This window comes from Parasteatoda tepidariorum, chromosome 1 (assembly GCF_982258835.1).
Source record: "Parasteatoda tepidariorum strain Cologne lab strain chromosome 1, Ptep-v5.0, whole genome shotgun sequence".
NCBI classification, from domain to species: Eukaryota; Metazoa; Arthropoda; class Arachnida; order Araneae; family Theridiidae; genus Parasteatoda; species Parasteatoda tepidariorum.
In genome coordinates this window covers 41,106,634-41,118,532 of record NC_141755.1, presented here as the reverse complement: position 1 = coordinate 41,118,532, position 11,899 = coordinate 41,106,634, and the positions used below count along the sequence as shown (strand labels likewise).

The following is an 11,899-nucleotide window of genomic DNA, read 5'->3' as shown; positions in this document are numbered from 1 at the left end:
AATTAAGGAAACTACTATCACGTTTAATATAAAAGGAAGATTTATTAACAAAACAATAAAACTACAGCATCGCAGTTCCAAAAAACAAATCTCACTCTCACTCAAAAAACAATTTACATTCTAATTAGTCACCATAGCAACCACAAAACTCTTCTCGTTACCATCTATAAACTGATATATAATAAATAAATTATTTAACAAAAAATACGATGCACATAAGCACATAATATTTTGCACTCTGGTTATTTCAGTTTCCGTTTTTAGAAGCGCTATATGTTGAGCCACATAATCTAGATTTGGCATGTGACATTTTTAGCGGCAATCATTGGTTGATTTTCTAGCGTTGCTATTCGGGGAGTTGTAATGAGGTTTTTTTTTAATGCTGTGTAAGAGAAATATATATATAGATGCGCTGCGTGTATATTTAACTAACAAACTAGTTGTAGTTTAAGAAATAATGCATATATGCATCATAAGTATGATTCTTACTTTGGATTGTAAAGGTAACTTTACTGATTCTAATATGTATCATATATAACAGTTATTTTAAATTTTAAAGTTACTGACTGACAAACATGATAGCGTCTACAAGTAGTGTAAAAGAATATTCAATGTGTTTCACTATCTCAGGAACCATCCATGGTTTTGGCGTCGTGGAACATTTAGTGACCACCACTTTTATGTAAAGTAGTTGCTACCATTTTTAGTGTTAGAGCTAATAAAATTAAATTTTAAGAAAAATAAAATAAAATCTTTTAATTTTGTTTTTTTTATGACACAGAATCATTAAATTAAAGTTGCTTCAAATAAAAAATATTCACATATTACAAAATGTTTGATAGAAAAATTCCATACATACTTTATTTAAACTGATGCTATTAATGAAAATCATTGATTCACAAAACAGAAAAGAAGTCAAAAATTACCTTTTTGATGGAATGATATGTATAAGGTGTATATTACAGTTTTCCGGAAAATGTAAAGTAAATAAATAAAAAATGGTTGGCGAAAATAAAGGATAAGTACGCTAATTATTGCTTTAAATATTATCAACGATGTATATTTATATTAATTTTGCTTTAAGGATTTCATAGAGTAATTAAGTTGAAATATTTCATGCATTTAATAACAATTTTCTAAAAAATGAACATGGGGAAAAAAAGAAGGAAATATGAAGGAATTTTCGCTGATAAATGATTTTATAGCACCTTGTACAAAATGAGACAAAGACCTACAATAGCAAAATTATAATGGCAGAAATTTTCGAGTCTAAGTTAGATTTTAGTTATTTATTTTTATCAAATACCTTTTTTGACGTAGGGGCAATAATGCGTCTTAAAAAGCTATCAATAAAAATTACTCGATTTCTCTTGAGAAAGATGTTAGTTTCAGTGTTTTTTATTTAATTAATAATTAGTATTAATTATTAATTTAATCATATTCTTAAAATGGCTCATTTTCCTCTAATAAAGATACAAGTTATTCTTGGACCACAGATGATGAATTATTTGGTTTTGGTGAAAATTTTAAAAAAGTAGTATTTGGAGCAGTGATTAGATAACACTCCGTGTCAAAAAAATAAGCAAATAATATTGCTCCTAAAAGATGCAGCTAGTTATGCAATGCAATGCAAAGTTGTGTATTACTATTTCACAATAGCATCTTTCAAGATATCCTGAATTTCTTTGCAGAATACTCAGTGTATCAGAAATAAAATACATGAAAAACTAAATGAGCTGTGTGAATATTGAAGTTTCAATAAAAGTCTCCAAGTCAAAATAAACTGATATGCATAACTATTCCTCAAAATTTGTGAAGCACGAAAATTTAAAAGTATGATAAGGGCAAAAACATGAAATAACATGCTCTTTTCTCAACTACTTCAACTAAAGATACGGCTCTCTTTTAAACAGAAACTTGTCCACAATTGTCGTCTTAACAAAGAAATCAATGCATTTTAAAGAAAAAAAATGAAAAACTAGCCCACATATAATATTTTAAGAAACACCAAGGGCAGTTTACACCCCCACAATGACGTCGTCATGTTGGACGATTCACTATTGGTTAGAGAGAGCTGGAGAACGAGCCAATCCGAAAGCTTGAAGAGCTGAGATAAAATACTTTTCTAGAGCAGTTTTGGATACACAGATTCTCTAGCTTGGGCATCGGTTCATGATTTGAGATTCCTTTTCCCAGATTGATTGAAATCTGAAACAACAAGTTGTTAAGCTGATCTGAAACATCTATTTTATTGATCTCTATCTGCCAGGCAGAGTAAGTGGTGAATTTAAAAACATTCACTTTTTGAATATCTATATTTTTTTCATTTGTAATTATTTACTTTAATAAATTTATATAATATTTTTTTTAAATAATTAAAAAACAATTATACATTAAAGTCAATTGTGATGTTTAATTTTTTAATGTAGTATCTTATTATTATTGCATTTTTTTTAAAAATAAGTTTTAAAAAGCAAAAATAATTAAAAAATCAACTACTAAGGAATTTGTTTTAAATCTAAGTTAATTTTAAACATTAATTTAAGTAACCATAATCATAAAATGTATTTGAAACAACAAAATATTTAACTGATATGAAAAATGTTTTGTTTAGTTAATATGATATATATTTTATCCATCAGTGGCTGCTAGGCAGTGTAAGCATGAACAGTAAAACAAATTATTTATCTGTTTGAATTTCTCTTTTAATGTTTTGCATTTTCTGCTATAAAAATTGAGTTATCCATTAATTCTAAATAAGATAAATAAATAAATTATTTTAATTATTATTAACAACAAAAATGAAAAAAAAACACTATAATTTATTTTAACAGTTTGATGCTATAATATGTCGTTAAATGCAAAATTGGAGGAAGATCTTCACTCAGCTTCAAAATTGTTGTTTCAATTTATGTGACTTAATATGTTTTTTTTAAATTAGAATTTTTGTAAATTCAATTACAAACAAGTAAGGTATTTACAACTCAGAAAGATTGAAAAAAAAACTAGAATCGACAGGCTTAAATATATATAGAAAAAACCGTAAAAAATCACAAATTACTCTCTTAAAAAAATTATAAATTAAATCTAAAACATTTATTCGATTCTTACTGCATGGTGGGGAAGAACATTAATGTTTAATTTTTTGAGCAATTTATTTAGATAAATAGTTTATTTTTTCAATTTTATTTTAAAATTACAAAACTGGTAATAAAATTTTATTCCAACACTTTTATGAATTAATCATTTTTTAAAATAAAAATTTTTCTAAATTTAATATTAAAAATGATTTACTTAAAATACTTAAAATAAAATTTATTCTTATCATATATCTGTCCTAGATTAATTAAGAAAAATACTTAAAAAGTATTAATTTCATAAATATTTTATTTATTTTACCTTATTGTTACAAATTTGCTTAATAAAACGACCTTTAGAATAAATTCCAAAGAGGAAATAATTTTATTCAAGAAAAAACTTGTGGATTAAGTTTGGGATATTTGAGTTAATGAATAATATTGGCAACATATTTTTTTAATTAAATATGCAACAAACAAATGTATCTGGAACAAGTTAGGAAAAGTCTGGAGCATGACTTGACTTATCTCTCTCGAGTAAATCTTATGACTTTAATTAAACGAAGTTAATTATTGAAACTAATTAAAAAATAAAAGATAAGAATGCCCACATTTCAATATTAACAATTATTGAAATTTAGCTGTAGACGTTATATAAACTGACGAACGTATAAATCGTTGTTCATTCAAACTGAATTAATTTATCAATTTCAATAATTTTATGTATAAGTTTTGATTTTAGTTTTTATATCCAGCAGTTAACTTTAAAAAGCATACAATTTCATGAAGATATTTATATGATAGAACAAATTATCACAAAGGCATAAATGCTGCAATTAATTGGGATAATTTTTATTATGAAACTGTTTCATAAATCAATATAAAACACTTTTTATTTTATTTTAGATGTAAAGTGATTTCGAATAAAGTAAAACTGTTATATTTGTAAGAAATGTCATTATGTCCGAATGACCATTCATCTTAATGATGTTTGTAAATTGGTGAATCATGTTTGGTGAATCATGAGGGATATTATACAATAGTAATTGGTTTTCAGACTATTTTTTAAAATAAGGCCAGTAATCGAATTTGAAAAGTAATGAATAGCCGAAAGCTATTAAGAGACAATTTTTTTCGACTCCAGAATGAGGTGCACCCTTTTGTCTTTCTAAGCGCTTTGTTCTAAATATCCTCCAACTCAACTTTGACGGCTCGTTTTTCTACGGTTACCGCTTACCCTTTCTTCCTTATTTTCAAGTGCATCCAATTGAGTCACGACATATGTTGGCGTCATATATCCAATAGAGTCTCGATATATACACATTTTCTACACTTACCGCTTACACTTTCGTCCTTATTTTTACGTGCTTACAATTGATGCCTGATATATGTTGGCGTCATACATCCAAAGAGTCGAAAATATGTTGTCGTAATGGATTCGAAAGAGTCTAATATATGTTGGCGTGATGGAACCAACAGAGTCTCAATGTATGTTGGCGTGATGCATCCAACAAAATTTCAAAATATGTTGCCTTGATGCATCTAATAGAGTTTCAATGTATGTTGGCGTAACGCATCTAATAGAGTCTCAATATACGTATATTTTTCTACACTTACCGCGTACCCTTCCTTCCTTATTTTCACATGCTTGCAGCTGAATCACAACATATTTTGGCTTCATGCATTCAAAAGTGTCTAAAATATGTTGACGTAATGGATCTAAAAGAGTCTGATATACGTTGGCGTGATGGAACAAACAGAGTCTCAAAGTATGTTTACGTGATGCATCCAATAAAGTCTCAGTATATGTTGACTTGATGCATACAATACAGTTTCAATATATGTTGGCGAGATGCATCCTAATAAGTTTCAATATATGTTAGCGTGATATTGCGGTGTTATTTCGGATCCTGAAAATCCATGCAATTTTTGCATTATTTACAAATAGCTTAATTATGAAAAAGGCCTAAATATATAAATTAATATTTCCTTCTGGTATCTTTTCTTCAAAAACAGCCTGATTTATAAAAATAAATTAAAAAATAGTAGACAGAAAGAGCTAAAATGAATTCTAAAAACCAAATCAAAACCATATCAAAATGTAAATTTAAATTTATGGAACTAAACGAATATCATAAATAACAATCCTTATTTATAGAAAAGAAAAAGCTCTTTATTCCAACTTTTATTGCTCGATTAACGATTGGATAAGAGATACCCCTAATTCACAGAATTTTGGTACCCGTTTTTGAAAGATTCAACTCATTCTAATAGTTTTAACTCATTGTAAAACTTAATGTTTAAATTTTTATCTGTATTTAAAATTGCTGAAATAAGATAAAACGATGTAAAAATCTGATAAAGAAAATTAAATTTCTCAAAAAAAAAAAAAAAAAAAAAAAAAAAAGAGATGCAGCATGATATTCTGACCATAAAATTACTTTTAATCTAATAACGTTATATTTGATACATTTCATTGATTAAGACAAATGATTGGTTAAAGAGACTTATTTATATTTCATCATAACTTATATTGTACACTTTAAAAAATTTTGAATTACGTTGAACCCCTTTCAACAGCTGCAACCTTAATACAGAGACAAATTGAATCCGAATATAAAAAGCAGGGGAGTCGTCTCCTCTGCAGAGAATGGAAATTATGATATAGCGTCTTCTGATCATCCTCAGGAATGTTTCCCAGGCCGACGCCGATAGCCTGTTGCTCACCTGTAGTGTGACGCACATGAAGTACTACATAGGAAACTCTCGGGAGTGACCATTCTCTGTTCTTCAGTAAAATGGTCGTCAATGAAGGTTGCTTGCTCTTAGAGGTTTCCTCCATTTACTTCAAAATGTTATCGAAAGTATATGATTTTTCGATTACGATTTAAATTTTACTCAGTGTCATTTTCTTGGTGAGGAAATTCCCCTTGTGTTGACATAATGAAAACCGGATCGATGAAGAAAATTTAGCTTCAATAAAAATGACCCCTACCGATATAATTATGTGTTAAAGCAAAATTTTCCAATTATAAATGATGGAACTATTTTAAATGAATAAACAATTATCTATTTTATTTTAAGTTTGCATTAAATTTTGTAATACAAAAATTAGTTTACGATAAAAAAATCAGAAGTTTGTTTGTTTAAGATGATTAGTTTTTCTAAAACAACTTTTTTTTCGAATTCAACTTTTAACTATAGAATCAAATCATTGATAGCATCGTCTTAAGTGCCTTCTGATTGTAACGTCAGATTGTCAATATTTTTCAGCAATTCTCAAAAAGAGATTTCTAAATAAGAGCAATTCGCAAATATTTTGAATACACTTGAATCTACTTATTTGCTTTGTTAATATTTTAAATTTAGATATTTTTTCCTCTTTCCTTATTTAACCTTTTCTGCAATTGGTGGGGAGGTTTCCCCGGCCGCTGGGAGAAATTTTGGTGGTCTTTTCTAAAAGTTCTCTTCAATATAAGGCCAACGAAAAAAATTCCGTGCCTCACAAAATTGGTCATAAATAGAGGAGATCGCTACACAAAGGTAATCTTTCCTGGTGGTTTTACTGTATGACTGTTACTGAACTATATTACCGTAAAAATAATTCTTTAAAATCCTACTACTACATATTATTTATTTCCAATGAGATGCACAAGTGCGCACACATGAGCAGACCTAGTGCTTTCTCTAGAAGCGGTATCCACTCTTTCAGGACCACCACAATGGGTGAGATACCGTTGGCCATGTTAATTTGTACGTCTAGTTTCTGCCACACTAGATGGCAGCACCGAGACTCTTATTTGGATGTTAAAGTGCACAAGGAATTTAATTTTGCCGGAAATGCCAAGAGCCAATAAGGCACTCTAGGGATCTTTTACATGCCGCATAATCATACGACATGGCTGCTGAGGATTTTCTGAATCCCGACAATCCGGTGTCTGGGCCGGGGATCAAACCCGCAGACTAGGGATCAAAAGGCCGACGACAAACCAACTGCGCCACCCAGCGTCTTACTACATGTTATTATACGACATAAATGAGATAAAGAAATATGGCACAACATAATGGGGTACCAATTAAACACAAATAGTCCTCATTTCAACACAATATTAACGTTACGGTAATTTTGCACGGTATTAGAGAGACTTTGCGAAGTTCAAGGTTTCCCCAAACTTTATCGCTAATGTTATCTGAACATCACAGCGCATGCTTGAAAATTTCCCTACGAATTCCAGTTGGGTACAAGGTCGAAAATAAGGTTAGCGTCACGGTTAATTTAAGACAAACGTTACGCAAAATCTCTCGATTACGGTTCAATGTTATAACATTCTATCTGAAAACTGCTAACACACAATTACAACAGTAACAAGGTCGAGTTATGCATCTTTCCCACAAGGAAAATTTAAAACAAAAGAAAAAGTTTTCAGTTTAATCACTTGAATCACGTACTTTACACTTGTACACGTTTTCAGACCTATGGGAAAATGTGAGAAACTTAATTAATCAAAATTATCTTTAGGAAACTTTAAGGTAAAAGGCTCTTTTAATATGCAAAGTGCTGAAATGAATGCATTTAAAATGAATTATGTAAATATTTTAAGCGTAAACCAACATCCACTTTACTCATTACGAGCGATCTGATATTATATCAATACTCTCGCTCAAATCTTTAAGCATTCTGTTTACTTGAATAATATATAGAGTAGGGCTCATATAATTTTATTAAACATATTCTATGAAAAGTGCACAATACAACTGTATTTAATAAACATTAACTCAATAAATACAATTTCATTGTCAAAAGTAATCTCACATAAATATCTACCAATATGATTTTGAATTGTAGTGATATTATTTACCAAAGTTATATCATTCGAATTAATGTTAGGATAAGAATTAATGTTATGATAAAATTTTTGACTAGATTTCAGTCAGAACTGACGCAAGAAAATAATAATGGTGTTTCAGACAAAATGTATTTTATTTTCATTTGCAAATTAGGTAAAATTAAATGGGAACAACATGGGGAATATGAAGTAATATAAAAAAGGAGGTAACTGTGAAACGGTATTTAAAACGCGCAATAAGGTATCACAACCACAATTTGTCAGAAATAAATTCGTATTTTGCGTTTAATAGTGTTTTGATGAAAGCTGATTTTGCTTTATCCAAAACCTTCCAAAGACGTCTAGCAATACATTTTTTTAATACTAACAAGTGAAAATAAATTTTGTTTCATAAAAATTATGGAATATCATTAATCTTTGACAGTGAAACTATGAATAAAAATATCAGAATTAATTAGTTTGCTCTCTAAACGAATGTAGACAGGAACTTTTGGAACATTATTTTGCAATTTATTTACTTACAATCTACTTCTCTTATACTTGTAAAAAGACAGAATAGTTAAAATTATGATTTCTGAAGACATTTTTTGAAATTTTTGTGATGAAAAAATGGAAGAAAAAGAATCGTTAAATGAAATAGATGAAAAATGGATGTAAAATATCAAAGTGACTTATTTTAGAAGAATCAATTATAAAATTACGTTATGTAATTTAATAGTACAATTAATTAATGAAAGATTTATCCGAAAAATTACTATTTATTTTTTATGTATCGAAAACGATTTTAAACAACATTTCTTTTTTAAATTATATTTTTAGACGTTAGTTCCGCACAACTCATTCATTTCTGATTTATATATCAAGTTTAACATGAAGAAAATATTTATTCTACAGAATATGCATTATTTTAAGACGTTATTATTATAATAATAATATACCGAAAAATATTTTTAAATTGCCAACCTATTGGACTTCACAAGGGACTTGTAAGTAAAATTTATTTCTGTTGTCACCAGCAATTTTAAAGTCTCAAGGAAAGAATAAAATAAATAAGTAAGAAGAAGGATTCAATTCTTCGACAGATCATTCAAAAAATCTATTGATTATACTGTTATTAGACAGTTATTTTCTGATCTTTTAATTGTTAAAAATTCAAAACCAATACGAAAGAAATATTTATTTGGAGACACGTGAGTCGGTGAAATTTTTTTTTTTGAAAGCCGATAAAATGAATTTTACTATCACGATTTGTTGTCATAAATATCGATTTTGATATTTATATTACTTTTTTTACTAGTCAATATCTCAAGCAATCTCATCAACACTCACAATTATATCGCATTCAATGATTATCGTTATGCATAATACTCGCAATGTTATCCTTATGAAATGTTATGTTTCGATAATTACAGTTATGAATAAAGATTATGATGTTATCTTATTCGATAAGTATTTTTATTGCTAATGATCAGGATATTGAAGTAACTGACACACTCATGCTTAATATCGGCGGACTGTGATCTGCGTAAACCAGAATCTGGCGTTTTTCCTTCGCGTTGGCGATCTTGGCTTCATAATAATCAATAGTTAACGTTTAATGTTGAAATATGCAGTGGTAGAAATTTTGAAGTATAGGAAACTATAATCTTGTCCACGCTACACTGTTAGAATTTTCATTCCAAAATTACGATTAAATAACCGGTAGCATTATGTCCTTCTAATTAACCGTAAAGTTTACGGTAAAGAACATTTTTTTACATTAACCGTTTTGAAAGTATTTACATTTAGTATGGTTAAGAAACCTTGAATACAAAATTATATTATTTTTTTAACCATTTATATTTAGTATGGTTTCTAAATTTTTGTGTTACGGAATATCCTGGTGCTGCCATCTATGTGTGAATGAGAGTATCGTATTCAAAAGTTCAGGGTCACAAATTGGGGAATACAAGGCACTAGAAACTTTTCATGTGTAGAAGAGAATAGAGGAAGTATTGTGGGGTCAACGTTGGAACTCAAACGCTTCTTCTGTCGGCCATGAGGTTGACAGATTAGCCCTTTCGGTTGTACTCAGCTACAAGGAACGAAATAGCCTCATTACGTGGGTCTGGTTGGTGTGATAAAGTTCGGGTTGCTTAACCTTATTAGGTGAAAGCAGTTAATAAACGGGTTTTATCGCATTTAACAGTTTGAATGCCATTTTATTTATGATTGTTTGACTGTTTTTTTTCAAGAGGTTAAAATAGCAATGAAATAAATTGCCCTTTAACCATTTTTTCCGAGAAATTTCTAACAGTACAATTACAGCAAGGTGATTAGAGAAAATAATATTTTATTTTTGACGCAAGTGTGCTTCAATTTAACATCTTATTGAAATTTTAAAAAATCTCATAGTATTTAGCATCACTTGAATCAATTTTCTGAAGATAATTGTTTTAAATTATTAAGTTTATTAAAAAGAGGCTGATTGAATATTAAATCTTGTAATTTATTGCAGTAAAATCAGACTGATAAACTAAACGTAATTGGGGGTGTATATTGTTTTGTAACTTCCTTGACTAAAAATGTCACGCATGAGATGTTTATAACACGAGTATTTTATTTTATTTTATTATCCGTTATCATTCATTAGTGATTCAACCGCTGATTTATACCTTAAACAAAAATCACTGTTTAATTTAAATGTTGAATACAATGTAGAAGAAAAGGAATTTCTGTGCTAAGTATCCAACCAAGACCAGTTAACGGAATTAACTCAAATATGAGCTGAATGATATGGAAACAATAATTCTCTTCACATTTGTCTCAACTGGAATGGAACTCCTGTACTCTCAACGACAGAAGATCGTCATTAAATATGATGCATGCAAATTAAATTTAGTTCATTATAATTCTAACGAGGAGCATATTTTCTAATTTAATTTCAACTTCTTTGTGCTGGTGGTTAAAAGGTCTTCATAGTAAGTAGTAACGAAAAGTCTTTGGTTTTTTAGAGATATTTATCTACAATTAAGTGGTGTAATTAGAAATTAAAAGTCTTTTAGTCAGTTGAATCAAAGCTGGTAGAAAATACGAAGAAAGCAATAAACAGTAATATCAGTATATTGAACCATACTATTGTCTACGTTTGTTGCAAACATATGAAAGTGATAAATTGAATTACGTTTAAATATATTATGCCACTGAGAAAAAAGAGTAGGGTCTAAACTACCGTAATATGGTCAAGTTTACCGTATTTCTGGCTTGATGGGAACAGCAAAAACATCGATAATTTTTACAGAATCACTTTGGTAATGATTTTGCTTAAATTAACCATAAAATATAGTATTATAATATGTGATAAAATTTGGTCATTTTATGATGATTCCTTAGATCATGGCATGAAAACAATTTATTCAGTTGAATCTACTTTTCAGTTTTGTACTTTTTACTAAATGTATGGTAATAAGAACTAAAATTTTGAAAAGCAGATTTTTCGGTGAACCTTTACCATATAAACGAAAAATATATCAAATGAATACCATTTTGGTTTTATTACCAGAATTATGGTTTTTTACCAGTAATATCATTCCCATACAGTACCGTAATTTTACCAGAACTATTTCTCTGTTCTTAAATGTGATTATGTTCAATTGTCTACAGTGGGCATTCGTTGTGCCGTTTTGAGCTATTTTCGGAAAATTAATACTTAAAAACAACATAACAACAACTCAAAGTCATTAAACAGTAACCGCTTTTTTTGCTAAATTTATTTCAGTATAAAAAAGATAAAAAATATTTAAACTTATTTGTAATATGAATGGTTTGTAACATAAATATGAAATAAATAGTCAACCATACCAAATAACGTAGCAGTTTACTATATGGTAATAAGGAATTGAATTAGAGAAAAATATATATAAGACTGATGATAATACGTCCTATCTTTTTTAATTTATCAAGAATCTATTTCTTATTAGCTTTGAAATGCACGCA

The 11,899-nt window shown here is 28.7% G+C and overlaps 1 protein-coding gene across 1 annotated transcript in view; it reads left to right on the top strand.

Moving 5' to 3' along the window:
• Nucleotides 1–2,104: 2,104 nt before the first annotated feature.
• Nucleotides 2,105–11,899, top strand: part of LOC110282216 (uncharacterized) — a 190,377-nt gene continuing 180,582 nt past the window's right edge. The window contains exon 1 of the mRNA XM_043042717.3: nucleotides 2,105–2,274. The gene's annotated coding sequence lies outside the window, so the exon portion shown is untranslated. The remainder of the gene's footprint in view (nucleotides 2,275–11,899) is intronic.